The sequence below is a fragment of the Sus scrofa genome, chromosome X (assembly GCF_000003025.6).
Source record: "Sus scrofa isolate TJ Tabasco breed Duroc chromosome X, Sscrofa11.1, whole genome shotgun sequence".
Lineage (NCBI taxonomy): Eukaryota > Metazoa > Chordata > Mammalia > Artiodactyla > Suidae > Sus > Sus scrofa.
In genome coordinates, this window is record NC_010461.5 from 79,285,501 (window position 1) to 79,302,492 (window position 16,992).

The 16,992-nt window shown below is 37.4% G+C and overlaps 1 protein-coding gene across 5 annotated transcripts in view; it reads left to right on the top strand.

Annotated features, from left to right (window-relative positions):
• The window catches only part of DIAPH2 (diaphanous related formin 2), a 918,057-nt gene that overhangs the window by 683,116 nt on the left and 217,949 nt on the right, over positions 1–16,992 (top strand). The window lies entirely within an intron of this gene.

Below are 16,992 nucleotides of genomic sequence, written 5' to 3' on the forward strand. Positions count from 1 at the left end.
TAAGGCTCTCTCTCTTAATTGATGGTGTTACCCCATGAAACCATTTGATTTGGGTGTGATTTGCAGTCTATGAGATACAAATATACTTATAGAAAGCTTTTGCTTTCTTCTATTGATTTAGTACATATGACAACAGAGCATCCCCCAGCTCTGATAATAGAAGCTAAACCCAAAACTCTCATAAATATGATTATTTGTCATGTTTTTTGCTGAGAATATTAGCTTATTTTGGTCTTTGCCCCTTAATAGACACACATAACTTTTTAGCTGGTCAAGAAGTAGTAAAATGGGAGTTCCTATTGTGGCTCAGTGGTTAACTAATCTGACTTGGAGCCATAATGTTGCGGATTTGATCCCTAGCCTCACTCAGTGGTTTAAGGATTGGGCGTTGCCATGAGCTGTGGTGTTGGTCACAGAAGCGGCTGGGATCCTGCATTGCTGTGGCTGTGGTGTAGGCCTACAGATGTAGCTCCGATTAGACCCCTAGCCTGGGAACCTCTATATGCCGCGGGTGCAGCCCTAAAAAAAAAGACCAAAAAAGAGACAAAAAAAAAAAAAAAAAAAAGAAGTAGTAAAATGTATTCTACCGGCAATAAGTGATTTTTTCAAAACTTAGAAATTGTAAATATGACATTTTTGCCAGAACTGGGCCTCTGTCCACAGGTGGAATACAAATGTGGAAATAGAAATAGCTTTATTGCTTTGCCAGGCAAAGCGGGGCACAGCAGACTAATGCCTTAAAGACTGTGCCCTCCTTGGGAGAGATTAGGAGGTGGTTTTATAGTTTGGGGAATGGAAATTAGGGCCGTAGATAAGGATCAGTGTAGAGGCTTCCTTGCACTGTCTGTCAAAGTTGGTGGTTAGTGGCCCCAGGACTCGTTCTGGTGGTCCTTCTTCCCAGAATGAAGAATGCTTTGTCAAGTAGCTCTTCCATTTGTTGGGAGTTTTAGTTCTGTAGAAAGGCTCAAAGATATTGTTATGTATATTTCTTGAGGAGGAACCAGGACCCTGCCCCAAGGCTGCACTACTCTCTCTTGACTGGCCCTCCCTGGTCTTTGCATCCCCTCCCTTCCCTGATTAGCAACTGTACTTTGGAACTCAGGGAAGATCTTGGAGACTGAAGCTTATTCCCTAAAAACAAGAAATGGTGGACATAGAAAGGCAGGTGTAATGTAATTGTAATGTATACATGTAAGGATAACCTGACCCCCTTGCTGTACAGTGGGAAAATAAAAAAAAATATTAAAAAAAAAAAAAAAGGCAGGTGTGCCTAGGAGCCCCACAGGGCCCTAGCTCAGTTACACCATGAACATAAGAACACACCCAGTCTATAACTACTTGGGTTATTTTCAAAAAGAAAATAAAAAGTATGCTGAAAAAGGATGGCTGCTAGAAAATACACTTCAGTTGACACAAGGAAATTCAGTTGATACAAATCTGTGGGTTAGCATCCATGTCTATGGGTGGATAGAGATAAATATAGTTAATATTGTCAATATCTATTAAAAAGTACCTTGTTTTAACATGGATGAGGTCCTAAAACACAGCCTATCATGTTATGTACCCCCACTCACCAATACACAGACATAGAGTAGGCTTTACGCTACTTCTCTCATGTTGCAGCATTTGTTGAAGGACTATTTCTGTATGGAAGACTATGTTTAGTTCAGTCACGTTAGCCAGATGCTTAGAAGGCTTGCTGAGAACTATACTTCTATTACTTTTCAAAAATAACCTGTTTTTAAAAATGTTAAGAATATTATGGTTAAGAAGAACTGATTATGGAGTTCCAGTTGTGACTGACTGTTAAGAACCCCTGAGGTTGTGGGTGTCCCCTGAGGTTGTGAGTTTGATCCATAGCCTTGTTCAGTGGGTTAAGGATCCATCATTGCCACAAGCTGTGGCATAGGTCACAAAGGTGGCTTGGAACCCTTGTTGTGTGGCTGTGCCATAGGTCCTAGCTGCAGTTCCAATTCAACCTGTAGTCTAGGGACTTCCATGTGCTGCAAGTGTGGCTGTGAAAAGACAAAAAAAAAAAAAGAAGAAGAACTGATTCTAACAAGCCACGTGTGATTAGTTAAGTCTTTTATTTTTCTAGCTAGTTAGATAGCTAGGAAGCTCGTTAGTAAAATTAAGGGATTACATTCCTGATTTCTAAGAACTTATTCCTCTTCAGAGTCTATGAGTCATGGTGGGAATTTCAGAGAGAATCATCTGTATTGCATGCATAAATAGGACATAGTTTTTGTCTGCTGGCTTCGCTATGGGTGTAGCTTGAGTACAGGAAAATTATTTGTCACAAATCATTCTACTTATAAATACATTGACATTCTTAAGTCTGGTTTTGTATGCATTTAAGTTAACTTCTTGAGAACCTGGTAAGAGTTATTTGGGAGTTCCCAAAACAGGTAAGCAGCTTTTACAGTATGTGTCTTGACCAGCCATTATCATCTGTCCAACAGAATACTACTACTATTTCTATTTACACACCCTCATCGACTTGATGGTGTGAGAAGTTGGTGTACACCTTATTTTTTTTAGGGCTGCATCTTGGGACATGGAAGTTCCCAGGCTAGGAGTCAAATCGGAGCTGTAGCTGCTAGCCTACACCACAGCCACAGCAATACGGGATCCAAGCCACAACTGCAACCCAGACGACAGTTTGCAACAACTCCAGATCCTTAACCCACTGAGCGAGGCCAGGGATTGAACCCATATCCTCATGGGTACTAGTCGGGTTTGTTACCACTGAACCACAAGGGAAACTCCTGGATTTGCAATTTTTCAGCAGTTTTGAACTTGGATTGTGTCGACTTAAAAAATGCACAACCTGAAAGTTGAAAGTTAAATTTTATTTGGGGCAAAATTAGGACTTAAGCCTTGGAGACAGCCCTGAGAAACCACTCCAAGGAAGTAAAGGAGGAAGCTAGATATAAGAGTTTTTGCAACAAAGGGAATGTAGTAGGAACAAAAGGTTTACAGATTACCAGATTTAGAGAGCACAAGTTTCTATGGGAAGATGTAAAGGTCTGGGCTTACTGAAATCACTCCTTTGATAGGCACCTTAGCTCTGGCCAGTCTTCTTTGTTTCTTTCCTGAGTTCCCTCAGGGTTTACCAGCCCACCTTTGGGAGTGACTAAGCTGACTGATGACTGTGACAGCTTTTGTTTTATCCACTTAACTACTGCCAGGAGGCAATAGTATTTCAGATATCTCTGAAGCACTGCCCCAAAGAGAAAAGGAGCAATATCCAGATATAAATGATAAAGGTGAAGGGGAGCTGGTGCGTGCAGCCATGCACACATTTTACAAAGTTTGCTGCTGGTCTCAGGAAGGTTACTACAAGTCACAAGTAGCTGATATCACCATGAAGAGTTTCAGTATTTTTCCAGATATGAGGAGATGCAAGAAGTGGGCTCATAAAATCTTCTAAAAATATCTAACTATCTGAAGACCTGCTTTTCCAGTTTTCCCCAAGCACAAATTGCCTCACTCCTGGTCTCTACTGGGTCAGCAGCTGCAATGGCTCATGATTTAATCCATGTAGAGGCAGATGGCAAGTGCCAAACTTCAGTTCACAGTTGGTAATATAAACTCTCTGGGCATCAGTTTCCTCATTTATAAAATGTGAGTAGTAATTTCTGCCATTTCTTCCTCACCATGATGTGAAAACACCTCATAACATATGCTATGCAGACAGAGAGTATTAGTAGGCATCCTCTGCCCATCCATTCAGTTATTACTTATTGAGAACCAACTTGATTTTGGTAATGCTCCAATCCAGGAATAAAAGGAAGAGATTAGTTTCTCTATCCATATAGAGTGGAGGGAGAGAGACAAATGTAATATAGTTTGATAAGTGCTGCCATAGGAATATGTCAGGGTGTTCTAATAATACAAAGGAGGAGCTGCCTAATTCTGCCTGAGCTGGCCAGAGAAGCCTTCATAGAAAAAGTGACATTTGGGCAGAGTCTGGAAAAATCCAAAGGCCTCTGACAAGCTGACTTTGATAAGCAGGTTTAAGGGTTTTACACCTGACCTATAAGCCGAAGACTCCTAAATCAACATCACCAACTTTAGTCAATCATCTGTGCTCACCATGCCCCTGTTTCATAGTGAGCTAAAAGTGATTTTACTCTCCCAGGGGAAGGAAAAATCCTGAAAGAGAGACAAAAGTTGTAATCGCCAGAAGTTCCCATTTTCTTAGTGCTTTGTGTGTTTGGCCTTGGGGTTCTTGGCGCTTAAAAGCATATTGGACTATAGATGGAAGCAATAAAATACCAGTAGTGCTGAGAAGAAAATAAGGGTTCTGATTCATGTGCTACCAAAAATGACTTCCAAATGAGCTCACAGTTTCATTTTGAGAGATCTATTTGGCATGTGTAGCATAAACAAAATGCATACACTAAAAAACCCTCTTCAGAGAGATCGCCTCTAAGAGGCTGGAGCAAATGGAAATAAACCAAAAAGGTTGACGTTTTGGACTAAGACCCTTTCCAAAATAATCACATTCAAATTAATGAAAGCAAGATTGGGTAATCTCTATGAAAGAGATATGAATAAATTATTCATATCCTTCATGTTATATATCACTCGACTAATAGGGATATTAAAGATGTTCAGTTGAATGTCCTATATATTGGCATGAAGATATATGTAATTGGAAACATTTCTAACTTCAGAATTAAGACCCTCTAGTTAGCGTCTCTAAGAGCAAATGAGTTTTAAAAACCGCTTATGATATAGGCAAGAATAATTAATAATCCCCAAATTTAAATTGAGTATTTTGTGGAAGAAAATGAAATCCCATATTTATGTGATAGCAAAATATCTCTTGCTTATTCTTCTTTATACTTCAGTCATTCTATAGTTCGGATAGTGGACTGCACAGTCTTTTTTCCTTTCAACATATTTTGAATAGAATATTCAAAATCAGTGGACCTTATAGCTTTCACCACCATGCAGTATCTTGCTTAGGCGTAAAAATTAATTTCAGCTATTGGGAAAGTGTTTGAGGCAAGTATTATACTTCAATAACTTTCATAGCTCCAAATAAATTATAGAAAATATTTCTTTTCTCTTTTAAATCTGTCAGTTTCCTGCTGCTTCTGTGTGTTTTGGTTTTGTTTTGTTTTTTAAAGAACAATCTGTTACCCAGGCACTCAATAAATATTTGTTGTGTGAGTGTCCTCATTTTAGATCTCATATACTAGAAATATGAGGAACGAGGCTTTGTAGGATAATTACCATTACTCTTAATCATACTAGCAGATTTCCACTCAACAAAATAAGTATTTGTTACTATACATTTGATAAATAAATTTCAACTTTTTTTAAAATTAGGACTCAACAGTTTTTCAACAACTTTTTTTTTTTTCTTTTTACAGCCACACCTGTGGCATATGGAAATTCCCAGGCTACGGGTCTATATGGAACTGCAGCTGCAGGCCTACACCACAGCCACAGCAATGCTGGATCTGGATCTGAGCCGCATCTGCAACCTACACACCGCAGCTTGCAGCAACGCTGAATCCTTAACCCATTTAGCGAGGCCAGGGATTGAACCTGCATCCTCACAGACACTATGTTGGGTTCTTAACTCGCTGAACCACAATGGGATCTCCCAGTTTTTCAATAGCTTTTAGAGGAACATTAAAATGGCTAAGTGTTAGGAGGCAAAGTGTTGTCTACAAATCATGGAATTGAATGCCACTGTTCAGTCTTGTTGCTTCTGCTTCCTAAATATCTTTGGAATCCACCCATTTCTCTCAAAGCCCACTAATGCTATTTTAGTTCTGGGCATCCACTGTCTCTCAACGGGACTATTACAGTGATGTCCTAACTGATGTCTGTACACACTTCTCTTTCCTTTTTTTTTTTTTTTTTTTTTTTGTCTTTTTAGGGCCATATCCAAGGCATATGGAGGTTCCCAGGCCACATCAGAGCTGTAGCCACCAGCCTACACCAGAGCTGCAGGAATGCTAGATCCAAGCCATATCTGCAACCTACACTACAGCTCACGGCAATGCCGGATCCTTAATCCACTGAGCGAGGCCAAGGATCGAACCTGCGTCCTCATGGATACTAGTCAGATTCCTTACCACCGAGCCACCACAGGAACTCCTCTCTTTCCATTTCTAACTTCGAATCTATTCACCACATTATAGTCAGAGTAGAACTCAAATAAAATAACATTACTTTCCAGACTTTATATTCTTTAATGACTTGTGTCCTCAGGAGAAAATCTAAATTGTCAAAAATTAACATGGTTTACAAAATCTAAAGAACTAAGATTACTTCAGGCACAGACCATCTTGAAGTTGGCTGAATGAGCCATAATCACTTAACCTGAACTCTCCTACCACATTAGAAAAAGTCAAGTGTGGACAGTGGAAGCAGCAGAACAAAATAACAGGAAGTGCCTAAGACAACCTGAGCCTCTTAGAACAGAGAGAAACTGTGGGCCACAGGATTGAAATTAATTGAAGGCTCAGAGGCAAATGTGTGATTGTCATCCTGTGTTAATTTCTCCCATAGCTATTATGGCATCTGGAGTTATAACAACAGAGGTCACTCTTAATTCTCAGGGATGTTCTTCCTTCTCTCTTAAGTAGTTGTTCTTTTAAAAATCTAACCTTATTTGAGAGCTCCTTGTAGCCATTTTGGCTTATGGAGATTCTTAATTTTGAGACGCTCTTATTTTCCTCAAGCCATCTTCCTTCCTCTTTACAAGGCCTCAATCTGAACTATAATTGGAAACCAAGGTGAGCATCTGCGTTTGGTTAGACTCAAAAGTCTAAATTGATAATGTAGAGAACACTTTATTCATTCATTAAAGGCAATTTACCTTTAAAGAAATGAGGATGAATTTTTGCATAAAAAGATTGTGTATTTAATTCCTGATCTAAGAAGACTAAGTTATTTTGACATATTTTTAAGCCTTCAATTCACAAAGCACTTGACATTTAAAAGAAACTTTAGTGCAATATTGTAGAAATGTTGGACTTATGTAAGAAACCAAATATATTCTTTAACAAAGAAACATCTTAATCAGTAATATAAACTCTATTATCTGGAATTCCATCATCCAAAATCTCTGTTAGATGCCTCATAAGTTGATGCATCTTTGTTTTACCAATAAAATGGTAATTAATATTATGAAAATGCCCTTGGGAAACAGGAAATGCCCTGATGTGTCTCGTGAATGAAATAGTTTCATTTGTAAGCTGTCTTGTCACCTCTGAATTAAGATTAGGTTTGCCCTAGCAACAATAATCCAAATATCCCAAATCATCTCTTCTTTACCCCCACTGCCAGGACTCAAGCTCTCTGCAAATTCTCCACTCCCACAAGTATACGGGGAGTCATCTCATGTGGGCTCAAAACCATGTCATCTATAGTCAGCATTTGATATTTGCCCACAAATATTTGAGTACCTACTATTCTATGGTGATGACAATATAGCATTGCACAAAACAACGTCCTGCCATTCTTGTCCTTTTGCAGCTCCTGCTCCCCTCTGCTGAATGCCTTTTGTTGGCAAAGTTGATTGTACTGCCCTCAGTGATAAGGCCCTCATCCAGCCTAGGTTGCAGTCTCCTCATGCTGCTCCAATTTTTCCACCAATCCTTGTGGTACTGTAGTGTGGGGTTATGCTCAGTGCAGAGTTAGCCATGATTCCCTTCTTAAAAACAGTTTCTTTCTCTCTTTTGATCCCTTTCTCCTTGGAAGCTTAAACAAATTTTTTCTTCAAGTCCTAGAGACTGAAAGGGGATCCTATGACCATACACCCCTCCACTGCGGTCCATTCTCCCTTTTGTTCAGGCACCTAGGCAGGTATCTTCCTTTTCCTAGAAGCCAGGGATAAAGTACCAGCATAAAACTTTTTCTGCAAGTAGAGTCCTAAGGGCCCACCAACTCCCTCTATTTAATCACACACACCCCGATAATCCCCTTTGAACTCAGCTGGGACCACCCTGGCTACATGGTTTAGGTTTATTTTCTGCTATTGCAACTCTTTGAAAACCGGCAATCCATGTAAAATATATGATAACTCTCTTAAGCAGAATATTTGACCAGAATACCTCATTCCCCAGCTGTGCCAGAAAAGTCTTTACTCAATTATACAGACATCATTGAATTCTTCTTTAGAAAACAATGTCACCTATCAACCACTGTATTCTGTTTGCCTGTTTGCTTTGGGCCAGAAGTAGATGTCCTATTTTTCTGATATGATTACTTCCTGTATAAAAAAGCTAAATACTACATCATAAGGAACTAAAAGAATATGTAATAATGGCATACATGGTTTAAAAAAACCCCACATTTCCCAGCATGTTAAAAATGCTAATATAAATGGTTTTTAAATGTGTACACATTTTAGATTAATATAAAATTTTAAGATATCATAAATGTTTCTAAAAATATTTTGAAAAGTTGTCAGAATTACTTATGGCTAGCTGGATATTGCCCTTCGGAAATCTAAGACAATGTAATAGCTAACACTGAAAATATTAACAAAATAAGTTCAATGCCTACTTTTCTTACTAAAGTCTAGTAATAACTAGAGCCAGGAAACAAAATGCAATATCTTTAGATCTAGCAGTAACACCTCAGTAGAATTTTTCAAGGAAGTGTTTCCCATAAATAAATTATTATTGAATCATGTCCAAACACCAGGAAGTAGGAAAGTTATAAAAAAAAGGGGAAGGTATGACCTTTTCCGGTGGCTCTGGGATTGGCCAAAGCTACTGATTGTTATCGAAGTCTGCCTGTTAAAACCTGAGCGGGAAGATCCCAGAGGCTAATGCTACTGGTACCGCCCTATCAGGTTACTGTTTTTCTTCATTCTGCTTCATCTTTGTTTGTTTATCAGAAAAGAAGCATCTCCTGTATAAGGCAGGACTCTACCTGGAACCCTGTCCAAGGAGTTCCTTTTCCCAGAAATGTGTTCTCCCTCCTCCTGTCCTCCCCCACTTCCTCTCCAGTTGCTTTGCCTACTTCTTCAAGTCACTTGATCTTAGAAGCCTTCCCTACTGCTCCAACTTTAGCCAAGAATACCATTCTAGCATCCTAGAACCTTTTATCCTGTAATATATTCACCTCTCCATATCCTCAGTGACCAGCACTATAATTAGCCTACCATAGCTCAAGCCCAGTGCTTATCACCAAGAATATATATATATATATATATCTCCATGACTCAGTGAATTAATATAACAGTCAATATGACCAAAGATAATCAAAATGTTGGCTGTCCAGAGTTCACATTGCAGTGGGAAAGGCAGTCTAAGGAACAAACACTAACAATAAAATATGATACGTATAGACAAAGGGCTTGTGACCACAGAGGAGAGAGGCATTTGTTCTTTCTGATTTAAGGAAGGCTTCAAAGAAGAGACGTGTAAACTGGGGCCTTTCACATTTAAAGAAGGCCTTTTTTGTTGTTGTTCTTCCCCAACTGATTTGGTGTTTATATTTAGTGGTAAACATATATTATTTCTTATTTTTCCATGCTGAGTTCAAATTGGAAAGATGAAAAGACAGCCATTTCATTTCCAGGGAAACATCTTTCAGGTAATTATTATGATCTAAAGGTTATGCATCGTATGCTTGGACAAGCAGTAACCAAGCTTCATTTACTTCCCATGACTGACAGCCATCCTGAGCAATAGGCCAATCAATGCAGATTATCTAGGGCAAAATCAATTGCTTAAAGTCTGACTTGTCTGGTGTTACTTTAGGGCCGTGGTTCTCAGCCAGGAGTGATCGTGCCTTTCATGAGACATTTGGCAAGGTCTGGGACATTTTTGCTTGTCACAAATCAGGGGGAGGTGCTGCTAACATCTAGTGGGTGAAGCCTGAAATGCCACTAAACATCCTGCTATGTACAGGATGGTCCTGCACAAAAAAGGATCACCAAGATTGAAAAACCCATCTTTTGGGTTATCTGCTAAAGATTTTTAAATTTTTATTTAGAAAACAATGAGAGATGACTCAAATTATTAAGCAAAATTCATACTCAATTAATACTGCATCTATTTGTCACATCACTTTAAGATTTTAACCATAATTTCAATTATTGATCCCTATAAAGTATTATTTTAATTACTAATATTTTCTGTATCATTGAAAGATGTTCTGATCATATGACTTGTAAAGCTTTTTAAATCATCCATGTAAATTGTAGGAAAATTGGAAGATAAAAGCAAAAATGGGAAAAAAAACCTAAAATCCTCTTATCCAGAGATAAATAATATTAATAGCTTGCCATATATTCTTTCAGACATTTCTCTATGAGTGTATGTGTGTATTTAGATTGTGAATATATTTTTTAAAATAATAATAACAAAAAGTCTTCTGAAAATTTAAGTCCTAAAATTTATATTTACTTACAAGAATTCCTAGCAGCTTATTATGCCTGTATGTAGATGATCATCAGCGTTTAGTGTATAGTGACATTGGTTATCCCTTCAGTTGTGATTTAAAATGTTAATTAGCTCAGTTTCTGATGCCTTTTTCAGAATATCTGGTCTTTTGTGCCATGTTAAGCATCATTGACCTTTTTTTTTTTAATAGTTATTTCCCCAATATAATTTTTTTTTCTACTGTATAGCATGGTGACCCAGTTACACATACATGTACACATTCTATTTTCTCACATTATAATGCTCCCTCATAAGTGACTAGACATAGTTCCCAGTGCAGCACAGCAGGATCTCACATCATTGACTTTTGGAAGTCACCTGCAAATAGACCAGATAGAATCATGCTTTCTCTTTTTGTTTGTTATGTAATACCTTCATCAAACTTCGCTGCTGTGTCAAGGGGCCTTAATTTGGTAGTTGGTAAATTGCCAGTTGGGCACATTCACACTAGTGCTTCATAAACTTTCTGCTACCTGTATCCGCTATATATTTTGATTTAAGAACCATTATTTACCACGATTAGACTGTTTTTTAGCTAACAATGCAACCTGTTAATTTTATTTTTGTGTGTTAATTTTATAATTTTTTAAAAATCACAAAAACCTTTAACAAAAGTGATAGTATGATTTGAAGTAAAAAGTCCTTCTAAATGTGTGTGTGTGTCTTTTCCTTTGTTTCCTCTCATTCTCTCCTTGAACCACATTTCAAAGTCATAGAATACAGTCTCTGAAGCCAGTTTCTTTTTCTTTAGATCTGAAACATGTTATAATCCTAATGATAAAATGGTTCCTATTTTTGCTCCTATATCTGTTTTGATTTTATTTTCTCCAAGTGTTTGGTCTCACAAGAATCAGAATTTCCTGATATTCTTAATGGGACTTTTAGGCAAATCAGAGATTGTATGGTATTCCTGAAAAGCCAGGGAATAGAATAGTCATCCATTTAAATCTTGGAATTTGGAATTGGAAGATGTTCAAGGTCTGTTATTCTTCAAGATCTTATAAATTCTGTGTTCAAATATGTGGATTCCTCAACATGATGGTTAAGTTGAAGTCATTTTGTTCAGATTTCATTAATAGTAGACAAAAGAGCCAAACTTGTTTATACTGGAGATGGTACAGCTTGGAATAGTGCATAATTTGTTTTTGCTGAATTGTCTTTGATCTAGGAGTAAAAGAAATTAAAGCTTCATGTACATTAGAGACAAATAAACACAATAGTGATTCAGAAGACCAAGACTAATGATCAACTAAAATGTGAATGAAATAATAAATGTGAATGAAACGAATGGGAGATATAGGTTGATGTTCCTAACAACCTGGAAACTTTATTTTAAAGATTAATTGTTTTTAGTGTTATAAGCCATCCTCCTTCATCAGCTGATATCTATACAAAAGTATTTGCCCAAGTACTTGTTCCTTAGTTTAAAATACAAAGATTTATAAGTAAAAAATCAATGTAAGATTAAGCCTTTTTAATCCATCATAATTATGGGGCTGTTTTCTCCTACTATATAAAAGGTCTATAGTATATAGTATTTTCAATAAAATACATTTTTATTACGTTTGAACATAACTTCGGCCATATATGTTCTAGGTAACCTTTTAGGTTTACTATAAGCTTTACTACATAGGCCAAATTAATTTATAACTATTACTAAAATTATAACTGCTTATGTATATAGATATTATTGCTTGAATATTTTCATATGTGTCTGAAAATAATTGCTTTAACTTTGCTTTTAAACAGACTAGCATGTTTTGGTATTTACCCTTTTTCGTAGTCTATCAAGAAGGTTTGGGCCGCCAGGTATCAGAAACTGTAACTAAATTTGGCTTTAGAATATGATTTCACTTTAACACATCACAAGAAATGTAGAGGTAAAGCAGTTACAGGATTGATTAATTCAGTAACTTAGTGATACCACCCAGGGCCTGAGATTTTCCAGGTATTTTTGTCCTGCCATCCTTAGCATGTTGGCTCATGGTTGCAAAATGGCTGCAATGGTTCCAGGTATCACATACAAATATACCGATATCTAGCAAAGAAGGTGTTGCTTCCTATGAAGGTGTTTTTTTTGTTTTTGTTTTTTTTTTGTTTTTGCTAAAGATAAAGATTTTACCAGAAGCCCCTGGACAGATTTTTCTGTCAAATTCTGTTGTCCAGGGTTGTATTACATGTCCACCTCTAAAGTAATTATCATCAAGGAGAATCCCAGATTAATCATGATTCACCCTTGAAACGGGGCAGGGCCCGTTCCCTGAACCTGTGACTGTAGAGAGTGAGCAGGCAAACCGATCCAAGGCTCTGCCAGCAAGTGAGAAGGTTCTTGTTGGATGGATTAGGGCAGGCAGCTAACAGTATAGACAACACAAAAGTACATTGCTGCTCAGCATTGTTGAAATCATCAAGTTCTAAATTCACAAAATACAAATGAAGGAGATGTATTGGTGAAATGCACCCTTTGTTTAAATAATTTAAGAAGAATCTGAGGGAATAGAAACTTAAATAGAAAAGATTATTTGTTTATTTCTAAGTTATCCTTCCTTGTTTCTTTTCTGTCTTTAGCTAGAATATACTTATACATGACAGCTTTGCTTTTCTGGCTTGCTTGCTTACTTTTTCTCATTAATTCATTCTAGAAAGTATTTATTGAGAACCCACTAAATTAGAGACACCATTCTAGCTACTGGCACTGTTTAGTTTACTAAAACCTCTGCCCACATGGAGTTTGACTTGTAATGGGGAAAGTGAGATAATAAAGTATAAACATAATTATTAGGAAAATTATATTTTGTGTTAGAATATAATAAACTCTTTAGAAAGAAAAAAATGTGCCAAATGGAAAAGGCAAAAGGCAACAGGTGACAGATTTCAGCATTAAAGTTCCTTACACAATCAATATTTTAAATTAAGACTTAGATTTTAGCATTATAACTTCTTTTCCTGTGAGTTTAGGAACCAGTGAGTTTTCCTGTTTAGAAGACTTCACTAGTTACAATTAGCTGATTTTTATGCAAGCCCTATTTCATAACTTGTATATCCTTATATAATATAGGAGATATGAAAATGAGTTCTGCCCCCCTTGAGAGAGAAAGAGTCTTACTAAGGGCTTTATCATTTCAGTTAAATAATTGTAACATTATCTTGTGGAATATGGAGGATATACAAATGGAGATCTTTACATGAAAGCAGACAGGAAGCTCTGACAAAAGACATGATGGATAGCAAAGCATGTAGTATAGTAAAAGCATAGTTTTAGTGCCAAAAGTATGAAAAATTCTAAGGGAACTTACAGAGACATTTAGTTGATCTTGGATTCTTTTTGCCCCCAGTCCTTGTTCTCTGCCAGCTGACAGCTAATTGATGTGGTAAACTAATGCAGTACTAATGTGTCACTCATTCTGTACTACATGCATGCCTTTTAAATTCAGGACAGTGCCTTAATCTGGCAGAGCGATTCTGCTGTCCAGAACTTCTTGCAGCATGGCTGGCTGATAGAGGAAATATTGGGGAAAAAGGCAGCTTTTCTTGTACCTCTGAAAGAGTATCATGTATGTGGCTGCATAATCTAGGATTTTTTAAATTTTTCTTCCCATCAAGGATATTCCACAAATTAACCTGTCTCTTATGCTCTCATAATCCAGCTTTATATCTATGTTTTTTAGATGGCATTCTCTGGTAATGTCCCCCCTACCCCCATCCCCTGATATAGATCAGGGATCAGCAATCTATGACCCAAGGGCCAAATCTAACTTGCTCTCTGTTTTTCTTAATCAAGTTGTTTTGGCACATGGCCAGGCTCCTTTATTTCTGTATTTTCTTTGGCTGCTTTCACTCCAAGATGGCTGAATAGTCAAGACAGGGTCCACATGACCCATAAGACTGAAAATATTTACCATCTGGCCCTTTGCAGAAAAAGCTTGCTGACCCTTAATATAGTACATGCAAACAAGCGTGTGGAAGTGACGATTCTAATGGTGAAATCATACAACACAGAAACAGTCTCTTGCATATTAACATTCAAATGCAGTCCCTCCTTAAGAGGAGATAACTTTCAGAGTAGATGGGAATTAGGAGTTTCATTGAAAGAGCTGTAGTTTCAACTGGGCTATTGATTTCCACTTTCCTTTCCAGGTGACATTCACATCTTTGTATATTGCCCCTGAGTCAAAGGCATAGCCCTCATTTTGCATGCTTGGCAGGGGATGACCCCAGGCTTAGTGTGTGAGACCCATGTCTTGCTCAGCCAATAGTCCTGATCTCACTTATATGTCCCTGGAAACAAAAGACTTTTTTTGTCTTTTTAGTGCCTATAGTATATTAGGTACAGAATATGTGCTTTATACCCCCAGTTTCCCTCCTGTTCTACCTTAGCGTATGATACACATATATCCACAGAACAATCCTTCCTTTGTCATGGAATGGGCAGAATTTCTTGGTTTTGACTTTCAGTAGTAATATCTCCTAGGTCTATTTCTTTGGATCTGCATTCTCCAGTCTTAAATATAGCATTGCCAGAGGTCTGCCCTTTGTCCTACATAATTTTTCCTGGCGATTTATATCTATTCTCATTTCTATTCTCTCCTGAGTTGGGATCTTATTCTTTAGCTCTAGCTTCAAGTTCATTGTCTGTTGGATGTCCCTAATTAGATTTCCAACAGCTGGCTCAAACTCAGCATATTCAGAATGAAACTCATTATATCTTGTCCTGATTTCTTCTCGTACTCTCTGTTTTGGTTAATGATACAACTAATGTCCTCTTCTTCCTCACCATTGACATCTATGCAGTCCCCAGTTCATGTCAGTTTTGCCCAAATCACATTCCCACAAGTGACAATAGAATCTAAACTAGCATTTGGAAATCCTTTTCTAACTACCCATCCTCCCAACCACTATTCTTTTCCTCTGCTTGGAATGCCTTCATGCTTACCATCATCCTTCCACCTGGTAAAATCATTAATCATCCTTTAAGACGTCATTCAATGGCTACTTTCTCCATTATATCTTTCCTAATCCCTTCTCCTTCTCAACTCCAGGGAGAAGTCATCCCTGCCTAGTTTGTCTGCTTACATCACGTTGTTAATCGCATGTTGTAACACCATACTTACTATAATCGTTAGTGTGCAGACCTGCTTTCTCCTTTGTGCTCTGAGTTCCTCTGGAATAAATGTATCACATCTGTCTTTGGATTTTTATCACATAGCAGAGTGTGTGGCACAAGGTCGCGAGCAGATATTTATTGATCCGTAACCATATTTGTAACTGGTAATCATGTTCCTCGTGTGCTAGACATCTGATCATAAATGGTCTTTTGTATTAAATGCTTCACAGGCCCTCTAGCTGGTCTCTCTCTCTCTCCTCCCCCTTCTCTTGCTCTCTCTCGGTCGGTTTTGCAAAAACCTTTCATTATTTTAATGATTCCTTTGACTCTTCATCAATGTCAATTCAGCAAATATTTGATGAAAGTACTTCAATTTTTCCTTATTCACCCCATCACTTGTCTTTATGAAATCCCAAAATGAACTGTATTTTCCACATACACATAACTCTTGAGTAAGAGCTATCCAAAAGCACAGGAAGTACCTCATGTTTACTGCATTTTATTGGTACTTTCTAGTATCTAGCCTCTCATTTGTCAGCATTAATTTGTGATTTACTATTCCCTTATGACTGACTATGACCCCTTAAGTCTTCATTATTTTTCCATAGCCAGCTACTCCCGTGCTTATGTCTCTAGGATGTTTTTCTCTTTACAGCAAAACTCATTAGAGAAGGACTATTCTTCAAACATACACCTGATCTTTCTACCTTCTCTAAGTCTTGCCATCTTAAAAAACCCTTTGAAGGGAATAAAAAAATTTCAGCTTCTCTCTTTTGGGGGAGTTGCTGCACTTTAAAAGAAGAAAAATAGTCACATATTTTATAGGATAAAATTTAGTCATATTAAATGTCTTAAGTATAGTATAGTATTATAGTTTACATTTATAAGTACTTAAGCATAAACACAATATGCAGAAAGTAATATTGAGATTTCATTGCAGAAGAGTATATGTGAGTCAAAAAGGTTTAATACAGAAGTTCACATTGAAAAAAGTCAGATATAAAACCTGATGTTTATCATTGCTAAGTTTGGTACAGGAAATAAAATCCACTGTGTCTGTAAACTCCCTAAATCCCCTAGTAAGTTATTTGTCTAACAGGTCAAGCCTAATGGCAAAATCCCTCTATACCAATAAATAAGGCAACTTAAGCAGAAGATTCATGATGAAGCCAGAAAACGCCTCTATAAATAATGGCATATTATCCAGGGAGGAAGAAGGTAAAGGAGAGGGCAGTAGATCATTAGCATAGTAAGACAAGGATATTCCCATCAGTAAGTAAGCAGTGATATTTGGCCAAATCTAGGTCATGATCAAGGGTATAATCACAAGTGAGATGGGTTTTACATTGTGGAATGTAACTGAGGTGCTCTTATACAGATGGAATGTCTTACTTACCAGAATGCAGTCACCACTATATAACAATGGCCTTGCTATTTCTAGTTTCACAAAGAGGATCTTAA